General features: G+C 48.4%; 1 protein-coding gene across 8 annotated transcripts in view; it reads right to left on the bottom strand.

Annotated features, from left to right (window-relative positions):
• The window catches only part of LOC134965708 (ephrin type-B receptor 2), a 393,650-nt gene that overhangs the window by 254,817 nt on the left and 126,651 nt on the right, over positions 1–12,182 (bottom strand). The window lies entirely within an intron of this gene.

Below are 12,182 nucleotides of genomic sequence, written 5' to 3'. Positions count from 1 at the left end.
AGTGAGTGCCATTCCTATGAGTGAGCTGCAGTGTGTGAGTGCAGTATGTTTGGGGGGACAATGGGTATAGTGAGTGCCATTCCTATGAGTGAGCTGCAGTGTGTGAGTGCAGTATGTTTGGGGGGACAATGGGTATAGTGAGTGCCATTCCTATGAGTGAGCTGCAGTGTGTGAGTGCAGTATGTTTGGGGGGACAATGGGAATAGTGAGTGCCATTCCTATGAGTGAGCTGCAGTGTGTGAGTGCAGTATGTTTGGGGGGACAATGGGTATAGTGAGTGCCATTCCTATGAGTGAGCTGCAGTGTGTGAGTGCAGTATGTTTGGGGGGACAATGGGAATAGTGAGTGCCATTCCTATGAGTGAGCTGCAGTGTGTGAGTGTAGTATGTTTGGGGGGACAATGGGTATAGTGAGTGCCATTCCTATGAGTGATCCGCAGTGTGTGAGTGCAGTATGTTTGGGGGGACAATGGGTATAGTGAGTGCCATTCCTATGAGTGATCCGCAGTGTATGAGTGTAGTATGTTTGGGGGGACAATGGGTATAGTGAGTGCCATTCCTATGAGTGATCCGCAGTGTGTGAGTGTGGTATGTTTGGGGGGACAATGGGTATAGTGAGTGCCATTCCTATGAGTGATCCGCAGTGTATGAGTGTAGTATGTTTGGGGGGACAATGGGTATAGTGAGTGCCATTCCTATGAGTGATCCGCAGTGTGTGAGTGTAGTATGTTTGGGAGGACAATGGGTATAGTGAGTGCCATTCCTATGAGTGATCTGCAGTGTGTGAGTGTAGTATGTTTGTGAGGACAATGGGTATAGTGAGTGCCATTCCTATGAGTGATCCGCAGTGTATGAGTGCAGTATGTTTGGGGGGACAATGGGTATAGTGAGTGCCATTCCTATGAGTGATCCGCAGTGTGTGAGTGTAGTATGTTTGGGGGGACAATGGGTATAGTGAGTGCCATTCCTATGAGTGATCCGCAGTGTGTGAGTGTAGTATGTTTGTGAGGACAATGGGTATAGTGAGTGCCATTCCTATGAGTGATCCGCAGTGTGTGAGTGTAGTATGTTTGGGGGGACAATGGGTATAGTGAGTGCCATTCCTATGAGTGATCCGCAGTGTGTGAGTGTAGTATGTTTGGGGGGACAATGGGTATAGTGAGTGCCATTCCTATGAGTGAGTCGCGGTGTGTGAGTGTAGTATGTTTGGGGGGACAATGGGTATAGTGAGTGCCATTCCTATGAGTGATCCGCAGTGTGTGAGTGTAGTATGTTTGGGGGGACAATGGGTATAGTGAGTGCCATTCCTATGAGTGATCCGCAGTGTGTGAGTGTAGTATGTTTGGGGGGACAATGGGTATAGTGAGTGCCATTCCTATGAGTGAGTCGCGGTGTGTGAGTGTAGTATGTTTGGGGGGACAATGGGTATAGTGAGTGCCATTCCTATGAGTGAGTCGCAGTGTGTGAGTGTAGTATGTTTGTGAGGACAATGGGTATAGTGAGTGCCATTCCTATGAGTGATCCGCAGTGTGTGAGTGTAGTATGTTTGGGGGGACAATGGGTATAGTGAGTGCCATTCCTATGAGTGAGTCGCAGTGTTTGAGTGTAGTATGTTTGGGAGGACAATGGGTATAGTGAGTGCCATTCCTATGAGTGATCCGCAGTGTGTGAGTGCAGTATGTTTGGGGGGACAATGGGTATAGTGAGTGCCATTCCTATGAGTGATCCGCAGTGTGTGAGTGTAGTATGTTTGGGGGGACAATGGGTATAGTGAGTGCCATTCCTATGAGTGATCCGCAGTGTGTGAGTGTAGTATGTTTGGGGGGACAATGGGTATAGTGAGTGCCATTCCTATGAGTGATCCGCAGTGTGTGAGTGTAGTATGTTTGTGAGGACAATGGGTATAGTGAGTGCCATTCCTATGAGTGATCCGCAGTGTGTGAGTGTAGTATGTTTGGGGGGACAATGGGTATAGTGAGTGCCATTCCTGAGTGAGTCGCGGTGTTTGATACATACAGGCCTCAGGAGGGAACGTGTCCGGTTCCGTCTATACTACATGATTCTGTGAGTGGATGGAGGATTCCTGCGGGAGACGGTTACCCGGAGCACTCGGATGGCGTTCTATGTCTATTGCGCTAATGTACATCTAGATGATCAGTGGTTGCTGGAACATGGGCCCACATAGATTATTATACCCGGGTAATAACACGTTCTGGTGACTGCCACTGCGCACAGACGTTACCATGGGAGAAGACTTATCACCACCTAATCAGCTCTAGGCTGTGAAAAATGACAGTTAGGAGCCGATTGGCTGGTACTTTATCTCTCTCCAAGCACTGATTAATCCCCCATGTCTGGTGAAGTCACAATTTTGTGTCTGCGCCGCCTCTATACTGCGCGGTTACTCTGACCACACCCCTCGCCATTTATGGGTATGAATAGCGCACGTCTGAGGTGCTGGCGAGCCCCATGTGTTTCTGCTGCGTAACTGTAGGAAGAGGAGATTGCTGTCCCTGGTGGACCGGCGTAACCGGGGGCTTCATCCTCCTTGATACAGCCGCCATGTCACCATGGTAACCGGCCTTCTGTGCAAACAGCGCTACCAAATACCCTGAAATGATGCCACGTCGGGGAGGGGGGAGCGAGGCTCCGCTAATCCCTGTAAATGTGACACTCAAAGGCTTCCAGGCCAGGAAAGTCACCCCTTGTCACAGGCCCCATGCTTCTCCAGAGCTTAATTAGGACTCTCTGCCTTTCTCCTTCCCCTCTAATTAACATGCCGAGGACTCAAGACAAGCTCAATAATACATTCAGACACTTTACAACAGGCCCACCGGCCTCATTAGCAGATCGGGGAGGAGGAGAGATAAAGCTGAAATATGGAGACGGAGATAAAAGGAGAACAACATGGCCGACATAGGGGGGCATATGGGGGATTTCTACAGAGAAGTGGAAAAAAGAAGTTTGCCCCCATAACCTCGGCCTTTGAGAGCCAATCATTTTTTACACCCGCTCTCCATTGATCAAAGCCAGAAAGAGCGAGGCCTTGTGCGGCATAGAAGCCTATGGCGGCTGAGGATTTAGCCGCCATCGGAGGCTGGGAGCGCTGTCAGACTAGGCCTGTGCCGGGAGCGGGGGAGGGGTGTTTTGTCTGACAGATTTTAATCTCTCCTTTCTTGACAGATTCTTTTCTTATGCCAACTAAGTTTCAGCGATTGTGTCAAAAGGAGCGTTTGGCTGTGATCCAGGGGCGCAGCGGGGGGCGGGGGGAGCGGACCTGTGAGGCTCTGCCTGTGAAATTGAAAGAAACATCTTCATTTTTCACTTTTTCAGGCTTCTTTTCAAGTTCAGAAGTGAGAGAATAAAAGTAATTTTGCACATTTGTTTCTTCCCCTCTTTGTGGAAACAAAACCACGATCTGCGCTGAATACGACGCTTCTCTTCCACACCCGGCTATTCCATGGCATGTGAAAACTTCCAGCGGACTGTCCCACACACGACTCACCCGCTACAGCGTCCTGCGCCATCTGCTTTCAGCGTCACTCATCCGCCACAGAAGAGTCACTCACCTGCTACTTACAGAGTCACTCACCTCCTACTTACAGAGTCACTCATCCGCCACAGAAGAGACACTCACCTCCTACTTACAGAGTCACTCATCCGCCACAGAAGAGTCACTCACCTGCTACTTACAGAGTCACTCATCCGCCACAGAAGAGTCACTCACCAGCTACTTAGAGTCACTCATCTGCCACAGAAGAGTCACTCACCTCCTACTTACAGGGTCACTCATCCGCCACAGAAGAGTCACTCACCTGCTACTTACAGAGTCACTCATCCGCCACAGAAGAGTCACTCACCTGCTACTTACAGAGTCACTCATCCGCCACAGAAGAGTCACTCACCTGCTACTTACAGAGTCACTCATCCGCCACAGAAGAGTCACTCACCTGCTACTTACGGAGTCACTCATCCGATACAGAAGAGTCACTCACCTGCTACTTACGGAGTCACTCATCCGACACAGAAGAGTCACTCACCTGCTACTTACAGAGTCACTCATCCGCCACAGAAGAGTCACTCACCTGCTACTTACGGAGTCACTCATCCGATACAGAAGAGTCACTCACCTGCTACTTACGGAGTCACTCATCCGACACAGAAGAGTCACTCACCTGCTACTTACAGAGTCACTCATCCGCCACAGAAGAGTCACTCACCTGCTACTTACGGAGTCACTCATCCGCCACAGAAGAGTCACTCACCTGCTACTTACGGAGTCACTCATCCGACACAGAAGAGTCACTCACCTGCTACTTACGGAGTCACTCATCCGCCACAGAAGAGTCACTCACCTCCTACTTACAGGGTCACTCATCCGCCACAGAAGAGTCACTCACCGGCTACTTACAGAGTCACTCATCCGACACAGAAGAGTCACTCACCTGCTACTTACAGAGTCACTCATCCGCCACAGAAGAGTCACTCACCTCCTACTTACAGCGTCACTCATCCGCCACAGAAGAGTCACTCACCTGCTACTTGCAGAGTCACTCATCCGACACAGAAGAGTCACTCACCTGCTACTTACAGAGTCACTCATCCGCCACAGAAGAGTCACTCACCTGCTACTTACGGAGTCACTCATCCGACACAGAAGAGTCACTCACCTGCTACTTACGGAGTCACTCATCCGACACAGAAGAGTCACTCACCTGCTACTTACAGAGTCACTCATCCGCCACAGAAGAGTCACTCACCTGCTACTTACAGAGTCACTCATCCGCCACAGAAGAGTCACTCACCTGCTACTTACGGAGTCACTCATCCGACACAGAAGAGTCACTCACCTGCTACTTACGGAGTCACTCATCCGACACAGAAGAGTCACTCACCTGCTACTTACAGAGTCACTCATCCGCCACAGAAGAGTCACTCACCTGCTACTTACAGAGTCACTCATCCGCCACAGAAGAGTCACTCACCTCCTACTTACAGCGTCACTCATCCGCCACAGAAGAGTCACTCACCTGCTACTTACAGAGTCACTCATCCGACACAGAAGAGTCACTCACCTGCTACTTACAGAGTCACTCATCCGACACAGAAGAGTCACTCACCTGCTACTTACAGAGTCACTCATCCGCCACAGAAGAGTCACTCACCTGCTACTTACAGAGTCACTCATCCGCCACAGAAGAGTCACTCACCTCCTACTTACAGAGTCACTTATCCGACACAGAAGAGTCACTCAACTGTTGCTGAAAGCATACACTCACCGGCTACATCTTCACTCACCTGTTGCTTAAAGCATACACTCACCTTCAACATCATCACTCACCTGTTGCTGAAAGCATACATTCACCGGCTACACCATCACTCACCTGTTGCTGAAAGCATACACTCATAGGCTACATCATCACTCACCTGTTGCTGAAAGCATACACTCACCGGATACATCATCACTCACCTGTTGCTGAAAGCATACACTCACCGGCTACATCTTCACTCACCTGTTGCTTAAAGCATACACTCACCTTCAACATCATCACTCACCTGTTGCTGAAAGCATACATTCACCGGCTACACCATCACTCACCTGTTGCTGAAAGCATACACTCATAGGCTACATCATCACTCACCTGTTGCTGAAAGCATACACTCACCGGATACATCATCACTCACCTGTTGCTGAAAGCATACACTCACCGGTTACACCATCACTCACCTATTGCTGAAAGCATACACTCACCGGCTACACCATCAACCACCTATTGCTGAAAGCATACACTCACCGGCTACACCATCAACCACCTGTTGCTGAAAGCATACACTCACCGGCTACATCATCACTCACCTATTGCTGAAAGCATACACTCACCGGCTACACCATCAACCACCTGTTGCTGAAAGCATACACTCACCGGCTACATCATCACTCACCTATTGCTGAAAGCATACACTCACCGGCTACACCATCAACCACCTATTGCTGAAAGCATACACTCACCGGCTACATCATCACTCACCTATTGCTGAAAGCATACACTCACCGGCTACACCATCAACCACCTGTTGCTGAAAGCATACACTCACCGGCTACATCATCACTCACCTATTGCTGAAAGCATACACTCACTGGCTACACCATCACTCACCTGTTGCTGAAAGCATACACTCACCGGCTACATCATCACTCACCTATTGCTGAAAGCATACACTCACCGGCTACACCATCAACCACCTGTTGCTGAAAGCATACACTCACCGGCTACATCATCACTCACCTATTGCTGAAAGCATACACTCACTGGCTACACCATCACTCACCTGTTGCTGAAAGCATACACTCACCGGCTACACCATCACTCACCTATTGCTGAAAGCATACACTCACCGGTTATATCATCACTCACCTGTGGCTGAAAGCATACACTCACCGGATACATCATCACTCACCTGTTGCTGAAAGCATACACTCACCGGATACATCATCACTCACCTGTTGCTGAAAGCATACACTCAACGTCTACACCATCACTCACCTATTGCTGAAAGCATACACTCACCGGTTATATCATCACTTACCTGTTGCTGAAAGCATACACTCACCAGATACATCATCACTCACCTGTTGCTGAAAGCATACACTCACCGGCTACACCATCACTCACCTATTGCTAAAAGCATACACTCACCGGCTGCATCATCACTAACCTGTTGCTGAAAGCATACACTCACCGGCTACATCACCTGTTGCTGAAAGCATACACTCACCGGTTATATCATCACTCACCTGTTGCTGAAAGCATACACTCACCGGCTGCATCATCACTCACCTATTGCTGAAAGCATACACTCACCGGCTACATCACCTGTTGCTGAAAGCATACACTCACCAGCTACATCATCACTCACCTGTTGCTGAAAGCATACACTCACCGGCTACATCATCACTCACCTGTCATACACTCACCGGCTACATCATCACTCACCTATTGCTGAAAGCATACACTCACCGGCTACATCACCTGTTGCTGAAAGCATACACTCACCAGCTACATCATCACTCACCTGTTGCTGAAAGCATACACTCACCGGCTACATCACCTGTTGCTGAAAGCATACACTCACCGGCTACATCACCTGTTGCTGAAAGCATACACTCACCAGCTACATCATCACTCACCTATTGCTGAAAGCATACACTCACCGGTTATATCATCACTCACCTGTTGCTGAAAGCATACACTCACCGGTTATATCATCACTCACCTGTTGCTGAAAGCATACACTCACCGGTTATATCATCACTCACCTGTTGCTGAAAGCATACACTCACCGGCTACATCACCTGTTGCTGAAAGCATACACTCACCGGCTACATCATCACTTACCTATTGCTGAAAGCATACACTCACCGGTTATATCATCACTCACCTGTTGCTGAAAGCATACACTCACCGGCTACATCACCTGTTGCTGAAAGCATACACTCACCGGCTACATCATCACTTACCTATTGCTGAAAGCATACACTCACCGGCTACATCATCAACCACCTATTGCTGAAAGCATACACTCACCGGTTATATCATCACTCACCTGTTGCTGAAAGCATACACTCACCGGTTATATCATCACTCACCTGTTGCTGAAAGCATACACTCACCGGCTACATCACCTGTTGCTGAAAGCATACACTCACCGGCTACATCATCACTTACCTATTGCTGAAAGCATACACTCACCGGTTATATCATCACTCACCTGTTGCTGAAAGCATACACTCACCGGCTACATCACCTGTTGCTGAAAGCATACACTCACCGGCTACATCATCACTTACCTATTGCTGAAAGCATACACTCACCGGCTACATCATCAACCACCTATTGCTGAAAGCATACACTCACCGGTTATATCATCACTCACCTGTTGCTGAAAGCATACACTCACCGGCTACACCATCACTCACCTGTTGCTGAAAGCATACACTCACCGGTTATATCATCACTCACCTGTTGCTGATAGCATACACTCACCGGCTACACCATCACTCAACTGTTGCTGAAAGCATACACTCACCGGCTACACCATCACTCACGCTGCTGAAAGCATACACTCACCAGATACACCATCACTCACCTGTTGCTGAAAGCATACACTCACCGGCTACATCATCACTCACCTGTTGCTGAAAGCATACAATCACCGGCTACACCATCACTCACCTGTTGCTGAAAGCATACACTCACCGGTTATATCATCACTCACCTATTGCTGAAAGCATACACTCACCGGCTACACCATCACTCACCTGTTGCTGAAAGCATACACTCACCGGATACACCATCACTCACCTGTTGCTGAAAGCATACACTCACCGGCTACATCATCACTCACCTGTTGCTGAAAGCATACACTCACCGGCTACACCATCACTCACTTGTTGCTGAAAGCATACACTCACCGGTTATATCATCACTCACCTATTGCTGAAAGCATACACTCACCGGCTACACCATCACTCACCTGTTGCTGAAAGCATACACTCACCGGTTATATCATCACTCACCTATTGCTGAAAGCATACACTCACCGGCTACACCATCACTCACCTGTTGCTGAAAGCATACACTCACCGGTTATATCATCACTCACCTATTGCTGAAAGCATACACTCACCGGCTACACCATCACTCACCTATTGCTAAAAGCATACACTCACCGGCTGCATCATCACTAACCTGTTGCTGAAAGCATACACTCACCGGCTACATCACCTGTTGCTGAAAGCATACACTCACCGGTTATATCATCACTCACCTGTTGCTGAAAGCATACACTCACCGGCTGCATCATCACTCACCTATTGCTGAAAGCATACACTCACCGGCTACATCACCTGTTGCTGAAAGCATACACTCACCAGCTACATCATCACTCACCTGTTGCTGAAAGCATACACTCACCGGCTACATCATCACTCACCTGTCATACACTCACCGGCTACATCATCACTCACCTATTGCTGAAAGCATACACTCACCGGCTACATCACCTGTTGCTGAAAGCATACACTCACCAGCTACATCATCACTCACCTGTTGCTGAAAGCATACACTCACCGGCTACATCACCTGTTGCTGAAAGCATACACTCACCGGCTACATCACCTGTTGCTGAAAGCATACACTCACCAGCTACATCATCACTCACCTATTGCTGAAAGCATACACTCACCGGTTATATCATCACTCACCTGTTGCTGAAAGCATACACTCACCGGTTATATCATCACTCACCTGTTGCTGAAAGCATACACTCACCGGTTATATCATCACTCACCTGTTGCTGAAAGCATACACTCACCGGCTACATCACCTGTTGCTGAAAGCATACACTCACCGGCTACATCATCACTTACCTATTGCTGAAAGCATACACTCGCCGGTTATATCATCACTCACCTGTTGCTGAAAGCATACACTCACCGGCTACATCACCTGTTGCTGAAAGCATACACTCACCGGCTACATCATCACTTACCTATTGCTGAAAGCATACACTCACCGGCTACATCATCAACCACCTATTGCTGAAAGCATACACTCACCGGTTATATCATCACTCACCTGTTGCTGAAAGCATACACTCACCGGTTATATCATCACTCACCTGTTGCTGAAAGCATACACTCACCGGCTACATCACCTGTTGCTGAAAGCATACACTCACCGGCTACATCATCACTTACCTATTGCTGAAAGCATACACTCACCGGTTATATCATCACTCACCTGTTGCTGAAAGCATACACTCACCGGCTACATCACCTGTTGCTGAAAGCATACACTCACCGGCTACATCATCACTTACCTATTGCTGAAAGCATACACTCACCGGCTACATCATCAACCACCTATTGCTGAAAGCATACACTCACCGGTTATATCATCACTCACCTGTTGCTGAAAGCATACACTCACCGGCTACACCATCACTCACCTGTTGCTGAAAGCATACACTCACCAGTTATATCATCACTCACCTGTTGCTGATAGCATACACTCACCGGCTACACCATCACTCAACTGTTGCTGAAAGCATACACTCACCGGCTACACCATCACTCACGCTGCTGAAAGCATACACTCACCGGATACACCATCACTCACCTGTTGCTGAAAGCATACACTCACCGGCTACATCATCACTCACCTGTTGCTGAAAGCATACAATCACCGGCTACACCATCACTCACCTGTTGCTGAAAGCATACACTCACCGGTTATATCATCACTCACCTATTGCTGAAAGCATACACTCACCGGCTACACCATCACTCACCTGTTGCTGAAAGCATACACTCACCGGATACACCATCACTCACCTGTTGCTGAAAGCATACACTCACCGGCTACATCATCACTCACCTGTTGCTGAAAGCATACACTCACCGGCTACACCATCACTCACTTGTTGCTGAAAGCATACACTCACCGGTTATATCATCACTCACCTATTGCTGAAAGCATACACTCACCGGCTACACCATCACTCACCTGTTGCTGAAAGCATACACTCACCGGCTACATCACCTGTTGCTGAAAGCATACACTCACCAGCTACATCATCACTCACCTATTGCTGAAAGCATACACTCACCGGCTACATCATCACTTACCTATTGCTGAAAGCATACACTCACCGGTTATATCATCACTCACCTGTTGCTGAAAGCATACACTCACCGGCTACATCACCTGTTGCTGAAAGCATACACTCACCGGCTACATCATCAACCACCTATTGCTGAAAGCATACACTCACCGGTTATATCATCACTCACCTGTTGCTGAAAGCATACACTCACCGGCTACACCATCACTCACCTGTTGCTGAAAGCATACACTCACCGGCTACACCATCACTCACCTGTTGCTGAAAGCATACACTCATAGGCTACATCATCACTCACCTGTTGCTGAAAGCATACACTCACCGGTTATATCATCACTCACCTATTGCTGAAAGCATACACTCACCGGCTACATCATCACTCACCTGTTGCTGAAAGCATACACTCACCGGATACACCATCACTCACCTGTTGCTGAAATCATAAACTCACCGGCTACACCATCACTCACCTGTTGCTGAAAGCATACACTCACCGGTTATATCATCACTCACCTATTGCTGAAAGCATACACTCACCGGCTACACCATCACTCACCTGTTGCTGAAAGCATACACTCACCGGATACACCATCACTCACCTGTTGCTGAAAGCATACACTCACCGGCTACATCATCACTCACCTGTTGCTGAAAGCATACACTCACCGGCTACACCATCACTCACCTGTTGCTGAAAGCATACACTCACCGGTTATATCATCACTCACCTATTGCTGAAAGCATACACTCACCGGCTACACCATCACTCACCTGTTGGTGAAAGCATACACTCACCGGATACATCATCACTCACCTGTTGCTGAAAGCATACACTCACCGGCTACACCATCACTCACCTATTGCTGAAAGCATACACTCACCGGCTACACCATCACTCACCTGTTGCTGAAAGCATACACTCACCGGTTATATCATCACTCACCTGTTGCTGAAAGCATACACTCACCGGCTACACCATCACTCACCTATTGCTGAAAGCATACACTCACCGGCTACACCATCACTCACCTGTTGCTGAAAGCATACACTCACCGGTTATATCATCACTCACCTGTTGCTGAAAGCATACACTCACCGGCTACACCATCACTCACCTGTTGCTGAAAGCATACACTCACCGGCTACACCATCACTCACCTGTTGCTGAAAGCATACACTCACCGGCTACACCATCACTCACCTGTTGCTGAAAGCATACACTCACCTGTTGCTTACACTGTAATTCAGGAATACTTAACCTCATTAGGAACATCCACTCGCCCCTGTATAAGGGGGCTGAGCCAGTATACAGAGAAATACAATAAAGTGCGCTCTGATCTCATTGTATTTCTGTATCCGGTTCTCCTATATCCTAATGATACGAGAGGCGGTATTCTCAGGAACCTCCTGTGTATCGCTGATAGGGGCTCATTACATAGACAAGACAAGTCGCCAGATCATATTATACTGACGCAGGAACACACAGTCACACCGCGG

Source organism: Pseudophryne corroboree, chromosome 10 (assembly GCF_028390025.1).
Source record: "Pseudophryne corroboree isolate aPseCor3 chromosome 10, aPseCor3.hap2, whole genome shotgun sequence".
NCBI lineage: Eukaryota > Metazoa > Chordata > Amphibia > Anura > Myobatrachidae > Pseudophryne > Pseudophryne corroboree.
Note: the sequence above shows the minus strand (reverse complement) of the source record. Positions and strands in the feature narration are given on the sequence as shown.